Here is an 18769-nt window from a genome sequence, read left to right on the forward strand (position 1 = left end):
ATTATAAATAATATTTATGTATACTTCATTGATGAAGACTAGTCTTATTCAGTATTTGTAAGTTAACCTTCAATACTCAAGTAAAAGCTGAGAAGGGCGCGCCTTACATTTGAGCAAATGCTTTTAAAATTACAGTATGCTGTTTGCTTTGAAACCTGTGAGGAAACAGGATAGGCGAAAAGAAGAGGACAAACAAGGGCTCATGTGTGAATGGCATTTTGCATTTGGCTTGAATCAGTGGTTCTGGAACAATTTCCAGAATGGAGGTCCTGCCAATTAGGTTGCATCTCTGAAATCATAGGGATTGTGACAAATCCATATGTCAAACAACAAACAAGTGTTGTAAATGTATTCATCAGGAGAGTGGTAAGGATGTATTATGTAGCTCATGGTACATTTTGTGGCACACTGTTGCAAATATATTACTAAAGCATGGTGTGGTAGTACATGACATTTACAGGTTTCACACCTTTTCCATTGAAGTAACCACTAAATGTGCACAGACGTACAGTTTTAGTGCTAAAACTATACAGTGCACAAACAAAATATGGAAATCGGCATCATTAAGTGTATTGATTTGCTTTGATTGTATTAAAATCTTTGTTTCCACCTAACTTAATAATTACAAAAATATGTGCTTTATTTGTGATTTTCTAGCTTCTGATGTATTCTGATATATTAGTACAGTTCATTTACAGGCATTTAAATTGTGTTTAGTGCTAGGATAAAATGGAATACTCTGCCTTTGAACCCACAGCAAATGTGACAAGATTAAAAATGTTAAGGCCTCTTTATTGCTCATTCAACTTTTGAACTCTAGCACAGTTATTTTGGGGGTGCTTCAGCACATCCTCACTACCAGCGCCTATGGCATGGGCTTGAGAAAAGGATTGTTTAAGTTATGCTATTGGTAAAGAGCAATGACCAAACATACAAGCTAGTAGATGGAACATTTTCCTCACAGGTATGCGTACGTGATTAACTGGTAGTGCCAGAGGTAAGTAGAATTAGTCATACAGAAATATAGGAGTCATGAAACTTGTTCAAAGAAATACAGCACGTTTACAGATTCCTGGACTAGCCAGCAAAGGGACTCAGTGGTAAACACATGCACTTTCATTGAATGTCTCAAGAAAAATGAAAAAGACTTCATGGAAAATGAGCACTCGTTGAAAAGTACAAGCAGCCAGTCAGAGAAGTGGTAAACAGGCTATGCTCCACAGAAGGCACAAAGACATGCTGGACGACTTAAAACAAATAAGTCCAGCTAATAGAAAGCAAACAAATGTGAGTTACAAAACACAAAACCAATGGTATGCAATGGGCAGCATGCATTCCTAAATAAGCTTTCAGCACATCCCCAATATGTCTTTGCAACCAGACAGTTCCACTGTTTGGTAGGCTTCAACCTAAGAAAATGAACAAGCCTCCAAGCTTTAAATATGCAGGTGCAACTCTCTTGGAGTAAATTGTAGAAAGTACTCAGAAGATTCCTGTTTTTTTCAGATCACTGTCTTAGCCTTGAAAGTCAAGCGCTAATGAAATTACATTACCAGATTAACTTAATAGTGAGTTAAAAAAGTTATTTTAACACTCAGCGCAAAAACAACTAGTTGTCTTTTGGCCAGTCGCTGAGGCTAACACTCATATAAAAGTGTCATCTGTAGTGCATCCTTCAACCCCACCTCCTCAAGAGAACATACGACAAATGGTGTAGTGTAGTCATTCGGAGACAGTGTTTTTCAGACAGAATGTATGATGTCAAAGGAGGAGGAGTAGCGCATGTCCTTAGTGTACGGTTTCAACATTTTTCTGCCAGCTGCACATTTTTCTTAAATGCCCGTTAAATGAAGGGGTTGCCTAATATCAAGGTTACATAGTTTTGATTTGAATAATGAATCTTACTTTCACCACCCTTTACTCCCAGACTCTTTATCTCTATGTTGCAGGTTCTTTTTCATCCTTACTTTCTTCCTGTGATGCTGTTTTCTTCTCGTTCTCTTCCTCCTTCTTTCTCCCTTTCATGCCATTCTCTCTCTTCCTGTGGGCCAAAGTCTGAGGATTAAATAGAAGCCCTGTTTTTTTTTTAAATCAGGTGGGAGGCGGCCATCCTGCAGCCACTGGCACAAATTAAGCACTACATATACTTTTCTGAAGAAAGAGGAACAAGATGAAAGTGCGCGCAAACAAGGTTTCACATTCAAGTATGCAATGAGCCTTAGGAAATGTAGTACAGACACAAATACACTTTATGGCTCTGCCGAACAATTCGTGTGCTGAATAACTGATAATGTTCGTTGTACCACAAATGCTCTTACAGAACATAATACAGACTAAGTACATGACGTGTGCCATAGACTGTGCAAATTGATGTGGAACACTTTAAGAATTATATGCAAATTATGGTATAAACTATTTTTCCAGAACCTTTTGCTTGGGTCAAAACTAGCCTGTTTGCGTTACTTTTTGCTCTAAGGAAAAGAGAGCTCATCTTCTTTTCACAGAAATCTCTTTTCAATGTCTTTTTTAGACAAGTAATTAGTCTGTTGTTTCTACTCACATTGTCATAATATTTATCTTAAATGTAAACTCTACATGCTTTCTTCCTAGTGACATTAAAGCATCATAGCATCTTGATGGCCATAATATAAATGTTTTATTTTTATCTACCAGATCCATATACTGTCTTTCACGGGCAATTTCGGGGCTCAGCAACCTCGCTAGTTGAATTCATACTAGTAATGTTACCTATCACTACAATGAAAATGGGAGCAAATGCTCCTTTTGAATTATCTGCACTTTTTTGTGACTGCCAGTTTTGGCAATTGAACAACAAGAGGAAAAGGAAACCTGGCTGTCAATTCATATGCCGCTTTGGCAATTGAAGCAGAATGAAAGCAATTTGCATTGTGTTTACCTTGTGTAAGCAAATGCCTCTTTTTGCATGATCGCCCCACAAATTTGGGACTGATGCTGCTGGTTTTTCAAGTCTGGGAGTGCACTGAGACCTGCTAACCAGACCTCTGTCCCTTAAAAGTATACAGTTGATTTACTTATACCCAACTGATATAACTTTATCTACATATAAGTCCCTAGTATATGGTACCATGGGTACACAGAGCTGTAAGTTAAAGTGTCCCACCAAGACTGCAGCACTTCTTGTGCCACTCTGGTTGTGATAATGTGAAACCTCTGGCAGACTGCCACTGCAGACTGGGAGAGCACCTTTCAACTGCTAACTCTACTTTGCCATTTAAACTAATGACAAACACCAAACCTCCCTTTTTAATATATATGTCACCCCTACAGCAGGCCTATTGAGTCCAAAGGCAGGATGGTTTATGTCAAAAAGTAGGACATGTACTTTTATATGTCCTAACAGTAAAAACTCCAAATTGGAGTTTTTACGGCAGAAATGTTAGTAGCCCCATTGGTGAGAGCTGGGTTACACACTGACAGCTCAGCAGTGCTAACTTTTGAATGGGACTGCTAAAGTTGCTCCTTCAAGGTATCAAAAAAATCATCACATTAAAACTGACTTGATGCCAAAGTCGAATTTAATGTAACGTTTGAGCAAACACAAATTTAAGAAAGTTGCCACTCTGGTGCCAAGTTTTCCAGTGGTCATTCAGATATGCTGACCACAAGACAGCCTTCTGCCCTCTCGGGGTGAAGTAATAATGACTCCCAGGAGATAGAGGCCTGCTATTGAAAGAGGTGTCACTACTCCCTGGCAGGAAGCCTCACAGAGTGTGAGCTCAAAAGGTGAATTTCAAAGGGGAAGCCACCTTTGAAGGGCAAATGGTGTACACACACAAGAAGGGCTGCTCTTTTGTTTAGGTAGACAGGTTGGCACCAGGGACAGAAAGAGGAGACTGGCTGTTAAACCATTTTTTTTCCTTGGCCATGTAGATGTTAAAGTAGCCATACCTCAAGGGCGGGCTGCCATGCGCCACACACTGAGAGAAGGGTTCTGCCATCTTGGGAGTGGGCAGAAGGTGCCCCCTGGGATAACTAGATACCATATATTGAAGGAAGTCATCATCAGTCAAGAAGGGTCCAGTAGCCCATTGGCTAGTAACTGCTGCATCCCCAAGGGCACTTTCTAGGCTTAAGTATAGCATCCCAGGCACCCAGACCGCGGATCGCATCGGGACTGGAGAGAGGACAGAAGAAGAACTGCCCTGCTGTTCCCTGGACCAGGCAAGAGAGGCTGCACCAACATCTAGACTGCACCTGCTGTTCCTTGGGCTAGCAAAGAGAGGAGAACAGCAGGTCGCTAAAAGCATAGGATCTGGTGCATAGCACCCATAATACTACGCACCCACTCCAAAACCCTAGTGACGGCCCGGTACCTCTTTACTTTTTTTCAGGCAAAGGTCACTCTAATATTTGGAAACAAAATATTTGTTAATTTTTCCTTTTGTGAATGAGTGCAGAATATGAATAGACAAGCAGCTGCCATCCTCTTTTTCGGGCACACTTACACCACTATGTAGATTAAAAACGAAATAATTCAATATATACAGAAATGTGCTCTCAAGTTTACATTGCTGCAAAAATGAACTCTTCCTTTCTCACACCGACGGAGAGCATCTCTTTCTATCTGACCCAAATAGGTTGGTAGCACTTAAGGCTATTCTCATGTCAATATGGGGGAGCCAGTGGTAGCAGCCACAAGCAAGCCTTGCCCTTTGTTAGTCCTGGCAACGGCCTCGTTACCCCTTCTGTCAAGAGTCATGAATGCAACTATAAGAACAGTATGTAAACAAGTACACACAAGCAAAGTTTGGATTCTGTATTTTCCATTCTTTGCTCTTTCCTCAGCCTCTCAGCAGCAAAGAGGAGACTGTGGAGAGGGTGAGGGTCAGATTTGGGTGCAAGCCTGTGAATTCTATCGCGTTTCAAAAGGGCATGATGGGACTTCGACGTCCGCTGGCATGCTGGTGATTAGACGTCCGTTGTTTGTCTCCACTATCTCCTGTAGTGCAGACATATTTCTTTGCTCTCCCTGAAGTCTGGCTAGACCCATTGTGGTGAATCAACCTTTCCGAGGATGACCGCATACAAGCAGCAATGCCTGGTCAGTTCCAGCACAGATGGGGCAACAGGCGAGACACCTGCGCATAAGCATGAGCTCATTCTTGTTGGGAATTTAAATTTGTTGGCCTTCATGTCATCGGAAAGAGCAATGCTCGGTTCACATTTTTGCATCGAATGCGAATTCATGCATGCTACAGAATTATAATACATAGCTAATAACTATAATCCTTATACCTTTTTGTTATAAAATTGATAAAGAAAATTAATTCTTAGTACACATTGACAAGTCACGTGTTTTACTCTTGAAAGGACTGAGATCCATTTCCTTTCTACATTGCTTTAGCAATACAATCGGCAATGTTGTAGTTTATTTCTGAATCTTTAGAACGTTCTTTCTCTCTTTCTTGATCTCTCTTCTAAGAGCAAGATATTTGTGTCAGCCTGAATTAATCTGTTCTCTTCCACGCCCAGCTCCTGTCAGGTGGAACGATCTTGTTTTGTACACTTTTGAAGTCGAAAACTTCAATATGGATAAACAACCTTAGTTTCAAAGAAATCATTATACTCAGCTGTGCTTTTAGTATTTTCTTTTCTTTAGTATTTGTATTAATTTATGTGATCTTTATTAGCATGTATACAGTATATAAAGGCATATTTAGGTATGCCTGTCTCCACAGTGCATAACGTCCAGGCTAGCTAGCCCTGATCAAACTGGGGAATTACAAAGCGAAAATTACAGCAAAGTCATTGGAATATAAGACAAGAAAATACACCCAGCAGTTTCGAGTTACAATTAAGCCATGACACTGTTTAGAACTATATTTCATGCAACAAGGCAAGAATATTGTCTTAACATTTTGTAATTCCCTGAGAAGAAACCCCTTCCGCCCAGATGACCACCAAATCTGTAGGAATTCATTCACCATGGCAACCTTGATATAAGATAACTCTTACCCTGCATAAGCGTGCATTTCTGTCGATATCCAACCTAGTAGCTTACCTCAGAAAAATGTCTGAATAACCACAAACTTGGAAGTATGGGGTTCTTCACCTACTTTGCAAGGCACTCCTTCCGGAAACAGACTCACTGCCGCTATGACGGATTTGTTGACATGTGATATTACACCTCTTTGATGTAATATGTATGGGCAAATTGATTTGCGAGTGTAAATTTATGTTTTGTTGAAATGAATCACAAATGTACATAGGTAAAGCAAACAATGATCCCATCTAAGTCCAACTCATCTCTGCCAGTGGCTTTTTGAATGTCAAAACCATTGGTTCTAAAGTCCGTGGACCGCTTTGCTATTCTTGCTCTCAACTTTTGTTACGTGAACTCTCATTGAGAAATCAATTAACAATAGACATTCTAATACATGGATTAATTAAGAGCATTTTAGTTCAAATTTAATTTGAGATTCAAAGAGGCCTTGTATTTGTGGAGCAGTGCTGAAAGAGCTGTGAGACTGACCACATTAGTACATGCGTCCATACCAGGGCGAATATCAAGGATGGGGTGCACTGCCATGGCCTGCCATGCGGTGAACATTTAATTGAGTAGACTGGGCACAAACTCGTCAGTGTACTAGAATACAATGAATGAGCTGCCCCCAGGGCAGCAGCAGCAGCAGAAGAGAACTTGAACATGCCCTGAAGACAGAGCATTAGTGAAAGGTGGACCAGCTGTTTGAAGCTCCACACCCATCTTTTACGATGCAGGCAGCAACCCAGCCTCATTTGAAAAAGGGTCAATGATCCCACTGCAGGCGGGTGTATTGAGTCACAGAACCTCGTTCCCTTTTTCGAGGAGGCACTTTCAGAGGCCACACTGTCCACCTGTACGCCACCTCTTTTGACAGCTACTTACATTTGCGCCTGGGTCTATAATACATCATGTGAGCAGAGGCAAAGTGTTTCCTCATTTGCATGGGGCCACACCCTAAATAAAAAAATTGAGGATTTCCCATTTCATATCAACCTAGTGTTAGAGATGCGCCATCGCAATCTGTGTTACAGTAGGGGCATCTGCAGTCCCTCCATTAAGATCAAAGTGCTCCAGGGGTGCAAAAAACATGTGCATATACCTGTTGTGGCCCCAGGGTACTTTTGATAATTTGGCCCTTCAGTATGAAAACAATATGCATGTAGCCGTTACTTTATGTATGAACATACAGCTAACCATTCAGGGGTGATCAAACATGGGTTCAAAGTCCACACATTTATCTGTGAGCAGCATTTCCATCAGTTCAACATCTGAGTAAACTATTATTAGAAAAGGACTCCCAAGGCCCCGTCATAGGTCTCTCTGGGTTCTTTAGGTGCTGAAGGTGAAGGAGGCCCAAACAAAGAGGGCGCCATCGCTGTTACTGAGACCTCTGTTTATAAGATACTTCTGACATGGCTCTTTAAATGCAGCATTCGAGGAGACGCCCACAAAGGCTTCCATTACTGTATATCTGAATGGACTAAATAGGTGTCCATTGTCGCTTTCAGCTATTCACTGAGACAACTTCTATGTGTGGCTCCTTAGGGCTCATTACCAAAAGGCAGAAAGATGAAGACACTGCTACACTATATCCAGGATAAAATGGCGCTCACTATGAACTGGGACACAAAGGTTGTTATAAACTGACTGCAACTATAGTGCTCATCGTTTGTAATTCAATAACTTCCATGATGTGGGGTTAGGCTATTGTAATTCGGCTGATGATGAAGAGGAAGAGCAAATATTAAAAAATAAACAAAAGCTGCAGGTCTAAAATATGGGCATTGAGTATAGAGAGGTTAGAAGCAATGGGGCTCTAGTGTTCTCTATGCAGAACATTGGTCTAGCATGCCCTCAGTCAAGAATATGGGGCCAGATGTATCAAAGGGTTTTACCCATTCTGTGTCTATGGGAAAATGTGTTCATACATATGGCCTATGGTCTCTCCCGCTTCAATTGAAGGCATTAATTATTCAAAGACCTGTTTTTCACCGTGAGGTTGAAAATTAAATTGTTTTAAAAAAAATGTTGCTGTATTTTTAATTTGCGTGTAAACGTAAACAACAAATATATTTTATTATATGTATATTTGAATTGGTTTAAGTGAAAGCAATTGTTTTAGTCTAATACGCTTTATCAATAAAGTGTACAAGGGCATCTGTTGTAGCGCCGCATAACTAACATAAATATATACCGAGATGAGCCAATCAATAAATAAACATTACTGCTATGACATTTGCTATTATTTCAATTAATATATTTCTTTCAAAAAAGGATGGGCCAAAGGATGCTTTCAGGATCTGAGCGTGGACTGTCCACAGGCGATGGACCAGAGACGCTCAGGTTGTCTGAAACCAGGGCTCTTGGTTTTCAACAGCAGAAACAGAAGGGACAGAGGCAGCTTTCATGAAATCAGGCGCTTGCACAAGTTTGTAATCAATAAATCGTTCGATATTGGTAGATATTTGATGAACCAAAAATAAATAGAGGCAACATCAGAAATATTATTGTCTCGAAAAAGAATACCGTTGGTTAAGGGAGTGGTAGTGACAGCTATTTCACCAGAGTGGCACGACTCAAATTTCACATGGCTGATAAAGTAAGATTTTGCAAGTTTGATCAGAAAATGTTCGGTATAACAGAATCGTCATATTTTCTTATAACTTTGTAACAAAACGTCAGTGTTTATGAGTGGCTTTTTAATTCATTTCTGTTTTCCGCAGGAGAAAAATGCCAAATGTCAGCTTGAAATGTGTTTAGCTGAGTTCACAGGGCTTGCTGACACCAACAGATAGATGTATGTGTTGAACTGATGGGGCCCATGTGTCGTAAAGCTCTTTGCCAGCAGTTATTTACACAATCAAATACCATAAAGGGAATGGCTGCCCTGATTTGTACAGCTGACGTCTGAACAGCAGGAGGCAGAGACGGGGTCACTGGAGCCGACAGACACAAGCTTCATACACAACCTTACTAGTCAAGGCAGGCTGAGAGCGAGGCGCTAATCTCAATCAGAAACGAACCAGGAGTTTAGATTTATATCTGAGCTTGCTGCCCCAGAAGTGGAATACAGTTATGTTCAATACAAAAGAGAAGGAACATATTGTGCCTATCTGGAGTCTTCCATCCGCCACTGTCGTAGGAATACCAACTGCATCACACTGGCGCCGGAATAACCCACCCTACATAAAGGAAAACACCTTTGAAATGTTACTGGTCTCGCTTTAAGAAATTGGGTTATTGTTCGAAGGGGGTGGAAGCCCCACTCAGGCAACAACCACAATCCTTGTCCGGTTGAACCACAAAAAGTCACTAAATTAACTTGTGCTTAACACTGGTAGCTTGGCACAAAAGCAGTCAGGCTTAATTTTGAGACAATGTGTAAAGTATTTATGCAGTCCACAGACATTAATAAAGTGAAAACAAAACACAAGAAAAATCTCAAACCTATTTAGAAAAATAGAGTAAAATATCATAAATAAAATGATACTAGAATGACAAAAATCAAATCAGTAGAACCAGATACATTAAGGGCCTGCTTTAGAGTTTGGTGGATGGGTTACTCCGTCACAAACGTGACGGATAGCCAGTCCGCCGTATTACAAGTGCCATAGGATATAATGGACTTATAATATGGCCGATGGGATATCCGGCACATTTGTGACAGAGTAACCTGGTCCGCCAAACTCTAAATCAGGCCCTACATTTTCAAAGTTTTCAGAGAAAATGGCACTTAATAGCACAAAGTGGCACTTGCAGTCATCTGGTTGCGCTAGACCGGGGGAAAGTCACAAGTTCAGGTTAACCGCGATTGAGCATGAGTCAGATACAGGGATCAGGTTAATCCTGCTCCAGTCTGGAACGACCTAAAGAAAAGTGGGGGAGGAGTGTGCTGAAACCCCGGATTGCTACCATGGCTCCATCCAGGGAGGTCCCTGAGACAGAAAGCCACCATTTTGGACACTGATGAAGACACTGCCCAGGAGCGCAGTCTCGAACTTCTCAGAGATCAAGTGACAATGGAGACTCGGACCAGTCTGAGAGGAACGAATCTGCGGATGTGGGTAGTGAACACCCTCTCCTTGAGAGCATCCAACGACTGGAGGCTTCAGTGAGTATTCCGGGAGAAACCCCTCAACTGCTGCAGCCTCACAGCACTGGCGAACTGGACTGACGAACTGGGGCCCGATGCCCACCCAGAGACGCTGTGAGATTCCCGAGGCCTGAAGGATATTTGGGACCTTTGGCTGCTTACGGGAAGTATACAGTGTGTTGTTGTCACTTTTTGTAGCGTATAGTTGAGTACCTAGGGAAGGGGGAGGGTTACAGACCTCTTGGTGGTTTCCTACGCCAGTGTTGTCATGTTGACGAAATTGGGGGTGGTGGGGGGGCCTTTGGAGTGTGGGGTGGGGGGCATGTTGGATACTGTGAAATGTTTTAAAGTATGTTTCTTGGGGGGGGGTAGATTTGTTCAGATAGTTTGCATGAATACCGGCACCGTGAAAAGTAGGCACTATTTGGGCGATGTCTGGAGACCGGGGTGGGCATGGGACGCTTTGATTCTTCTTTCACAATGGCTGTGGGAGGTTACACAGTGCTGATGTGGAACATCAATGGGTTAGGGAACAAAATTAAACGTGGATTAGTATCTAATTATCTTAAACAGATCAAACCAGATGTAATATTTTTACAGGCAACGCATCTTATGGGTCCACACTGTTCGTTCCTGGGTAGGGGACAATACACCACTTTGGCACACAAAGGGTTTACCCGAGGTTCGAGGGGAGTGGCGATCCCCATCAGAAAATCACCCCCTTCCCGAGTCACCCGAAGATAGTAGGACCCAGATGGCACATATGTAGCAGTCCAGGGCACCTGGAACCACACCACTTGGTTACGAGTTGTTGTCTATGCGCCCCCACATCTCCAACAGCATACACTGGATAAATTGACGGAACTCCTTTTACAGTCTGGCCCGCCACGCATATCATAGGAGGTGATTTTAATGATGTGGGAGATCACTCTTTGGATCAAACACTGACTCAGCCCGGGTCACAAGAAACACTGCCCTGGCAAGGTTCCAGGCAGCTCTTGGGTTAACTAACCTCTGGAGGCGCCACTACTCATCCACATGTGCATACTCATATATTTCTGGGGCTCACAGGGTGTTTTCTAGGCTGGACTATCTCTTTGCCCCAGCTGGCAAGATTGAGCAAATAGAGGAGGTGGAATGCTTGGCCAGGGGTATCTTGGACCACTCCCCACTTTACTTACGGGTGGTGGGAGGGCAGAGGGGAGGTCCAGGTACTTCTTAGAGACTGAATGCCTGGGCAGTGAGGGATGAAACGGTGGGCAAAGAAATTAGGGTGGAAACTGCGGTCTATTTCAAAGAAAACGATGGTTCGGTGCAGTCGGTTGTTACCCTATGGGAAGCCTTCAAGGTGGTGTTACGTGATAGAGCCCAAAATATTATTGCATTAAAAAAAAGGCGGCAAAACCAGGAGATTTTGGTGATGGAACGCAGGTTAGTGGACTTCGAAAGTAGTGGTTCCTCCACATTGAGTGAACATACCCTCCGTCAACTTGATATTACCAAACGGGAATAACAGGCACTGGTCACTAAGGAGGCGCGGGTGCACCAGCTCGTAGTTCAGCATAGATTGTACGAGACAGGGGATAGAGCCTGTAAGCTGCTGGCTTGGTTGGGCAGGAAGGAACAGGAGTCGAGATGGGTTATGTCCATCAGGGAACAAGGCCATACTTACACTGCACCCCAAGATATTGCGGGGGCCTTTGCCCGCTATTACTCAACATTCTATGCAGCAAGGGCACAAGCGAATGAGGCGCAAATAGCCCAATACCTTGAAGGGATTGAACTCCCTTGCCTTGCGCAGGACGAGAGGGAGAGGCTTGAGGAAGATATTACCCTGGATGAGGTCATGGAAGCCATTGGTCGAATGAAGTCAGGAAAAACCCCAGGCCCCAATGGGCTACTGGGGGTATTTTTTAAGACACACAATACCCTACTGGCCCCACATATACTTAAAATGTTTCAGGCTTCAAAAGATAATGGGACGCTATTGGCAAACCTTCGAATGGCGACAGTGGTGGTGATACCCAAAGCGAGGAAGCCCCCAGGAGAGTGTGGGTCCTATCGTCCCATTTCACTATTAGATATAGAAACCAAAATACTGGCCACTATCCTTGCGACACGTCTCTTAACTGTTATCACTTCTCTGATACAATGAGATCAGTCCGGTTTATGCCGAAACGACCCACACGCTACAACCTGCGTCTCGTGGCTAACTGGATGGATGCGGTTCGGGACCGAGAGGAGGCCCACCTGCTCCTTTCCCTAGACACTGAGAAAGCGTTCAACACCATCCATTGGCCTTTTATGAGGCACGTACTGGAGAAATTCTGATTTGGCTCGGGGTTCAGGGACTGGGTGACACTGCTATACACTGATCCGGAAGCTAGAGTTCGGGTGAATGGCACTCTTTTGGGAATCTGCCCGATGCAAAGGGGGACTAGACAGGGATGCCCCCTTTCCCCCTTATTATTTGCCCTTATACTGGAGCCCTTGGCCTGTGTCATCAGAGCTTCCCCGGGGCTGGGTGGTTTTGTAGATGAAGCCCGATTGTTGGACGAAGAACGCATATCTTTATATACGGAAGATATTATATTATATGTGACAAACCCGACTGAAACACTCCCTCAAATCCTACAATTGTTTGAGGACAACGGGCGCCATGCGGGGTATAAGATCAACTGGAGTAAATCTACCCTATACCCAGTGGAGGGGGATGGTGGAGCCCCAGACCTACCCTTGCTGTCTGCAATGGTCGACAGAGGGATTTACATACATGGGCCTCTACATTACCACAGATGTGGCGACTAGCCTAGCTCGCAACATTAGGCAAGTCCTTTTAAACTTCCAGGGGGATGTTAAGAGATGGAGGAGGCTTCCACTGACGGTTATGGGTAGGACCGCCATGTATCTAATGATTACGCTTCCCCAGTTGCTTTATGTATTGCAAAACACCTACACTAAGTTACCTGAAACAACGTGCAGCAGTATAGATAACGAGTTGCGCCTGCTCCTCTGGTATGGGGCCCATCCACGCATTGCGCTTCAAACACTACAGAGAAACCCCAATAATGGGGGTTTGGCCCTACCGGACTTTAGGGCGTACAATAGAGCATCCCACCTCATTGTAATTAATGAATGGATTCACGCACCTGGGGATCATCCGACATATAGGCTGGAAAGGCTGCAATTTAGAGAACGTACACACCTACACTATATCTGTGAAGGGAAGGGATGTAGCCGATTGTTACAAGCGACCCAAAGGGCACTAAAGGCTTAGAAAAAGGCCAAGCAGCAAATGAAGTGGGACCAAAAATCAACCAGAGAGACCCCACTGTGGGAAGGAGCTAGATTGACCGAGATTGGGAAGCTAAGAGGTTTTAGGCACTGGGACTTAAATGGTATTTCTAAAATAGGGGATGTCCTGGAGAAAGGTGTGTTGGCCTCTTTCAGCACACTCCGAGCCAGATACCATCTCCATGACACTCAAGCATATGCATACCTCCGTTTGAAGCATGCATGGGCTGCAGAGGGGCTGGATGGGGAGACAATTCCGGATTATGCCCCGCTAGCTGGCCGACTCCTGCAGGAAACCCAGCCAAAGCCATTTCATTTACCTACAAAACGTTGCTCAATAATATGCCTGATAAATTGGGTCCACTTCGTGCCAAATGGGAACGGACCGTTGGGGAAATGGACGATATTGATTGGGAGGCGGCGCTTATGCACCCACGTGAGGTGCCAATAAAACTGAGGTTGAGCCTTATCCAATACAAAATTCTGCACCGAACTTAATTTGATAGAGCACGACTGCATAAAATAGGAAGAGCGGCAAGCCCAGATTGTCTTCGATATCAAACGGAATGTGGAACATTCATACACACACTTTGGGAATGTAATGCAATCCAAACATATTGGGGACGGATTGTGAGGGAGCTCAATAATGTATTGGGAGTCCAACTGGAGCTGGAACCAAAGTTTCTCCTTCTGGGAATCCCTACAGAGGTGGACGTCCCGAGACACAAACTCATACTAGACAATTTGGGGTTGGTGGTAGCCAAACAGGATATAGCTAAGTACTGGGGGTCCTGCAGCTACCTACACATAAGGAATGGAGGGCAAGTATAGACCTGTATATGGTGGAGGAACAGGTGACATACAGGGCTAGGGGTTGTCCTCGGAAATTTTGAACGTTTTGGGCACCATGGATAGAATACTATGGTCTGGATGTGGAGGGAGAGGAGGAAGGAAGGGGATTGCTGTTAGAAAGGTCGGGAGAGAAACCTTGAAAGATGTAATGTTTGCCCTTAATGTTGGTAGCCACGCGCACTGTAACCACTGGAGCCTTTGTCGTTCTGTGCCCAGGTCATTCAAGTCCAGCTACAGCCTAACCGGCAAAAGACAGTGTACTCTTATAACTGCCTTATAAGAATGTGGTGGATTGATATTAATCGTGTATGGTGTATTCATGCTTTGTTGGATGTTTTTTTTCTTCTAAAAACAAAATAAAAATATTTAAAAAATAAATAGAAATATGTGAGACATGGAAAAATGAGGCTGAAATAACCTGAGCATTTTATTGCAGCTCAAGAAGAATCCTGTTACCATAGGATGTGACAAGCTGTTATTGTCTGAAGGTCAGACAAAAGAGAGTTTTTCTCCAGAAATTAAAATCAGCAGAGAGATCTGAAAAGTCTCCCTTTCTCCCATGAAGAGTATTTCCTTTACCACTGGTCCAAAACCAAAGGCTCAGTAAGCTGACCTCAAATTAAAGACTTTCAGTGAATAAGACCAAAGACTGGAGGCTGGATACTTCCAACGCTTCTGGTTTGCCCTTTCTTTGATATTTTGGGAAAAATCTAAGTGGTAGCGAGCATTTTTGTTTTTAAAAGTGCAATAACATGTGTGGGTCTGTTAGGGTGGCAATCATTTTATAAAATGAAGAGAGGATGTGAGATAACCTAATACAAATAATGTCTACATTTTACACATTTCTACACAGGTTTTGGATTATCTTTTTTGTGTGGAATTTGAATCAAAAAGATGCATGATCAATTCAATAAAATGTTTGAGAACACATTCAACCAACACACTGATAAGCAAGATCACTCCCTAATCATGTCCATTCAATTAATTACCCATCCATTCCAGTAGTTATGATTATTTCTGAATGAGATGTGAAAAAGTCCATACATTAATTATCGATTCTCATGATGACTCCCCGATTAGTTCTCATGATTACTTTTACCTATGCAGTCTCTTATTTACACTCCTTACCCATAAGTCTAATTGCTGCTCTTCTTCATTTTATGGGCGACTTGCCTCCATCTGTCTCTAAAATTACTGTCCATCATCAATTTCCATCATTACTCTCCTTGATCCATTTGTGTGATTACAGTTCTATGTCACAATATGGAGCGAAGGAAAGAGGGAGTAGGAGCTAATTGGTAGGTCCAGCACATACGCTTTTAAGACGTTATAGTATTGCAGCACCGGTCCAACGAGGAGCTGCCCGATGATGAAGCATGACACCCCTTTGGGTGTGTGAGGGCCATTGCTTCTGATCACTCGGCTCCCCCTACCCGGTTGATAGGTTCCCCTATCCGACTGACAGCTAGCGTCTCCCTCCCACTTCTTTCGCTTTAGGAACAGATCACCTTTTTCATTACTGTCACAATATCAAGGTCATCGATATCGACCTACAAAAACATCAAATATCAAATCCACTAAAATGACTGCCACAATATTGTCAAGGTAAATATATATAGGAAAGTATAGATTGACTGTTCTTAACTTTGTATCTACTTACCTTGGCATTGCAGTGGTAGTCAATATATTTGTAGATCGATATTTCAAAATTGATAAAGCCCGCTCCCCTCCAACATGATTGCTTTCCACCACCAGCCTCCCCATGGATTCTCATGATTACTCTCTGCTATCCATTCCCAAGATTATTCTCCCCATTCGTCTTTTGATGACTCTCCCCAGTTCATTACCTCTCAACTCCTATTGTTCAGCTTCCATTCCTGTGAGTACACTCACCATCCCATTCCCATTAATAATGTCCCTCAACCAATCCATTGATTACTCAATTCATTATTTACCAACAATATATGAAAACTTGTAATTTCAATGGAAGCTCCTATTTCAACAACAAAAACAGGGATAAAAAAGAGAACGCAATGTGAGCAGAAAATCAACATGACAAAATAAAAAAATATAAGTCATATAAAGAAGATCCTGCCATTTTGTGTTACATAATCTGTAATATCTAAGTTAAATTTTTGGAATTCGAATGGAAAGACTGAAGGTTAACAGCTTCCATCAGTGGATTTTGGCCACTGACCCTGCAATGTCTGTAAGTTACATGGACAAAAGGAAGCACTTAATTTCAGATGTTTCTATTCCAACAAGTAAGATGACAGACTGCAAGGGTGACTCTTGAAATACTACTAAAATCAGGAAGACCCTCTACTGTGATCATAGAAATTAAACAGATGAATTTGCTGGCATCGTCTATTGGATTTCTCAGATCCATCAACATAAGAAAAATAGAACGAAAATGAAGCATTAGCTGCTCTTAAAATGCATTTTGAAAATATTTGTGATGACAACCAAACCTGCAGTCCTGGCAAGAATAATGCAAATCTTCTCATGGTATCTGTGTCCAAAGGACATGTGGGAAGCATTGTCCTCTGACCTCAGATTGTTTCTGTTCATGTGAACCTGCCTCCTGGACTGCTTTCCATCTACTGTATCTAAGCCTTAACACCTTCGTCTCTGCAGCTTATACAGTTATGTCTTTCTGTTTCTTGCAGCTATGTCGTTGCAGCTTACATAGGAAGCTCTGTCTATTGTATGGGTATATTTGCTTACATAGGAACCTCTTTCTCTCTACTGTATGTACATCTTAACGCATTCATAATTGCAGCCTGTATAGGTTACTTCTTTCTTTTGTGTGCACATCATATCATCTTCATTATTGCAGCTCATGCAAGAACTTCTTTCTTCTTATTGCATCTATATATTAACAGCTTCATCACTGCGGCTTATCCAAGAACTCTTTCCTGTCTATTGTATGTACATCATAACACCCTAATCAATGAGCGTATGTAGATACATCTTCCTGGAAGTCAGAGACGTTTTAACCCCTTCAGTGCCCGCCCCTTTCCCCGCCCAGTGCCGGCCGTTGCATTAGCGGGCGGGGTCTATGACGAGCTGGACTCGTCATGGGCACAGCGCCACCGCGGCCCATGACGAGTCCAGCTCGTCATGGGCACTGAAGGGGTTAAGGCATGGGCCAAGTGGGCTCTGGCCCAGGGTCACAGCCTTTCAGGGGGCCGCTTATAAAGCCAGCTCTGTTCTGCAGAGAATCTTGCCCTGATGACCTTGAATTATTCTTAAACAGATTTAATAGACTCGCACACATCACCCATATTCAAAATGAATGAACGGAAAATGGTATTTGAAACAGACATTTTGCAGAGAAATGTTGCCTTTATGTTTCATTCTTTCAGATCAAAGCCGAACCTCACATATTCATATGTCACAGAGTTTATTTGCAGTAATTTTAGTGAGCTGCTGTTCTGTTACAATATTGAAAACACAGCCCACTGTCCTAAATATTTGATGTAAACACATTTAGAATATGGACCAGTGTACCTGCGCACCCTCAGTGACCTGGCCAAAGAGGGCATGAAAGAGCTGAAACTGGATCATAAATTCAAAGCTGTTTCAAACAGGGGCTCCAAAATATGTTTGGCCCAGGGCCCCCAAAATGTGTCCCTACTGGAAGTTCCATCACTGCAGTTTATGCAGGAACTTCCTTCTGTATGCAACATACATATGTTTATTTAGGAGCTTCTTTCTCTCTACTGCATGTACACCTTAATGCCTTCATCACTGCAGCATACACAGGGACTTATTTTGTCTGTTAAATGCAAATCTTAACACCTTCATCACTGCATTTAATATAGGACTGCATCCTAAACTAGTCATTAAATACACCTGGATTCGAAGTTTCTTAAAAAATGTAGAGGATTGTATGTTGCTACAGTGATGCTAATTATGACATTAAAGTACTAGATCAAGTTCATCCTTTTTTGACTGTCAAATTTCTAGACTATTTCGGGAAACATTCACGGTTGTTGCCAATAATACGGGATTGTGCACAGATTATATTTTAGAAACCTCCTCTTATCGTGCAGCCATTTTATAGCAGATGAAGGTAAGTCCACTTTAGAGTAAGAGAAGTGTATAGTGTGATTATGCATGTCATTACCAGAGGAGTCTGGGATGAACCCATATGACTCTATCTGGCTCCATAAGGTGTCTTGCAGGAGCCTTGAGCTGTAACTTTAAGAGCACCAGTGCCTTGCACATGGAGGACCCACAGATTAAGGGCCTGATACGAGTTTGGCAGTCCTGGAGCAGGTCACCACACCAGCGTGTGCTCCAGGACCGCCAAACTTGACCGCTGGCCACCCGCCTGATTACGAGTAATCTCGTGGTCTGGCGGGCGGTCTTTTGGTGTTCCCACGGTAGTGCCTATTAAAAAGACAGAGCAAAGGGAATGCCAAAGCCTGTTCCTGCACAGCATTGACTGTAAAGTCCACCCACCAGAGAAGGCATGATGATAAAGGATTAGGGCA

The 18769-nt window shown here is 42.8% G+C and overlaps 1 protein-coding gene across 3 annotated transcripts in view; it reads right to left on the minus strand.

The window, feature by feature from the left end:
* The window catches only part of COL8A1 (collagen type VIII alpha 1 chain), a 224882-nt gene that overhangs the window by 174898 nt on the left and 31215 nt on the right, over nucleotides 1–18769 (minus strand). Inside the window, exon 2 of one of the 3 annotated variants that reach the window (XM_085622356.1) lies at nucleotides 1968–2055. The exons of 1 other annotated variant lie outside the window; for it this stretch is intronic. The gene's annotated coding sequence lies outside the window, so the exon portion shown is untranslated. Of the gene's footprint in view, nucleotides 1–1905; nucleotides 2056–18769 lie in introns of those variants that run through there. One more of the 3 variants, XM_085622357.1, reaches the window with a different exon arrangement.

This window comes from Triturus cristatus, chromosome 8 (genome assembly GCF_964204655.1).
Source record: "Triturus cristatus chromosome 8, aTriCri1.1, whole genome shotgun sequence".
NCBI classification, from domain to species: domain Eukaryota; kingdom Metazoa; phylum Chordata; class Amphibia; order Caudata; family Salamandridae; genus Triturus; species Triturus cristatus.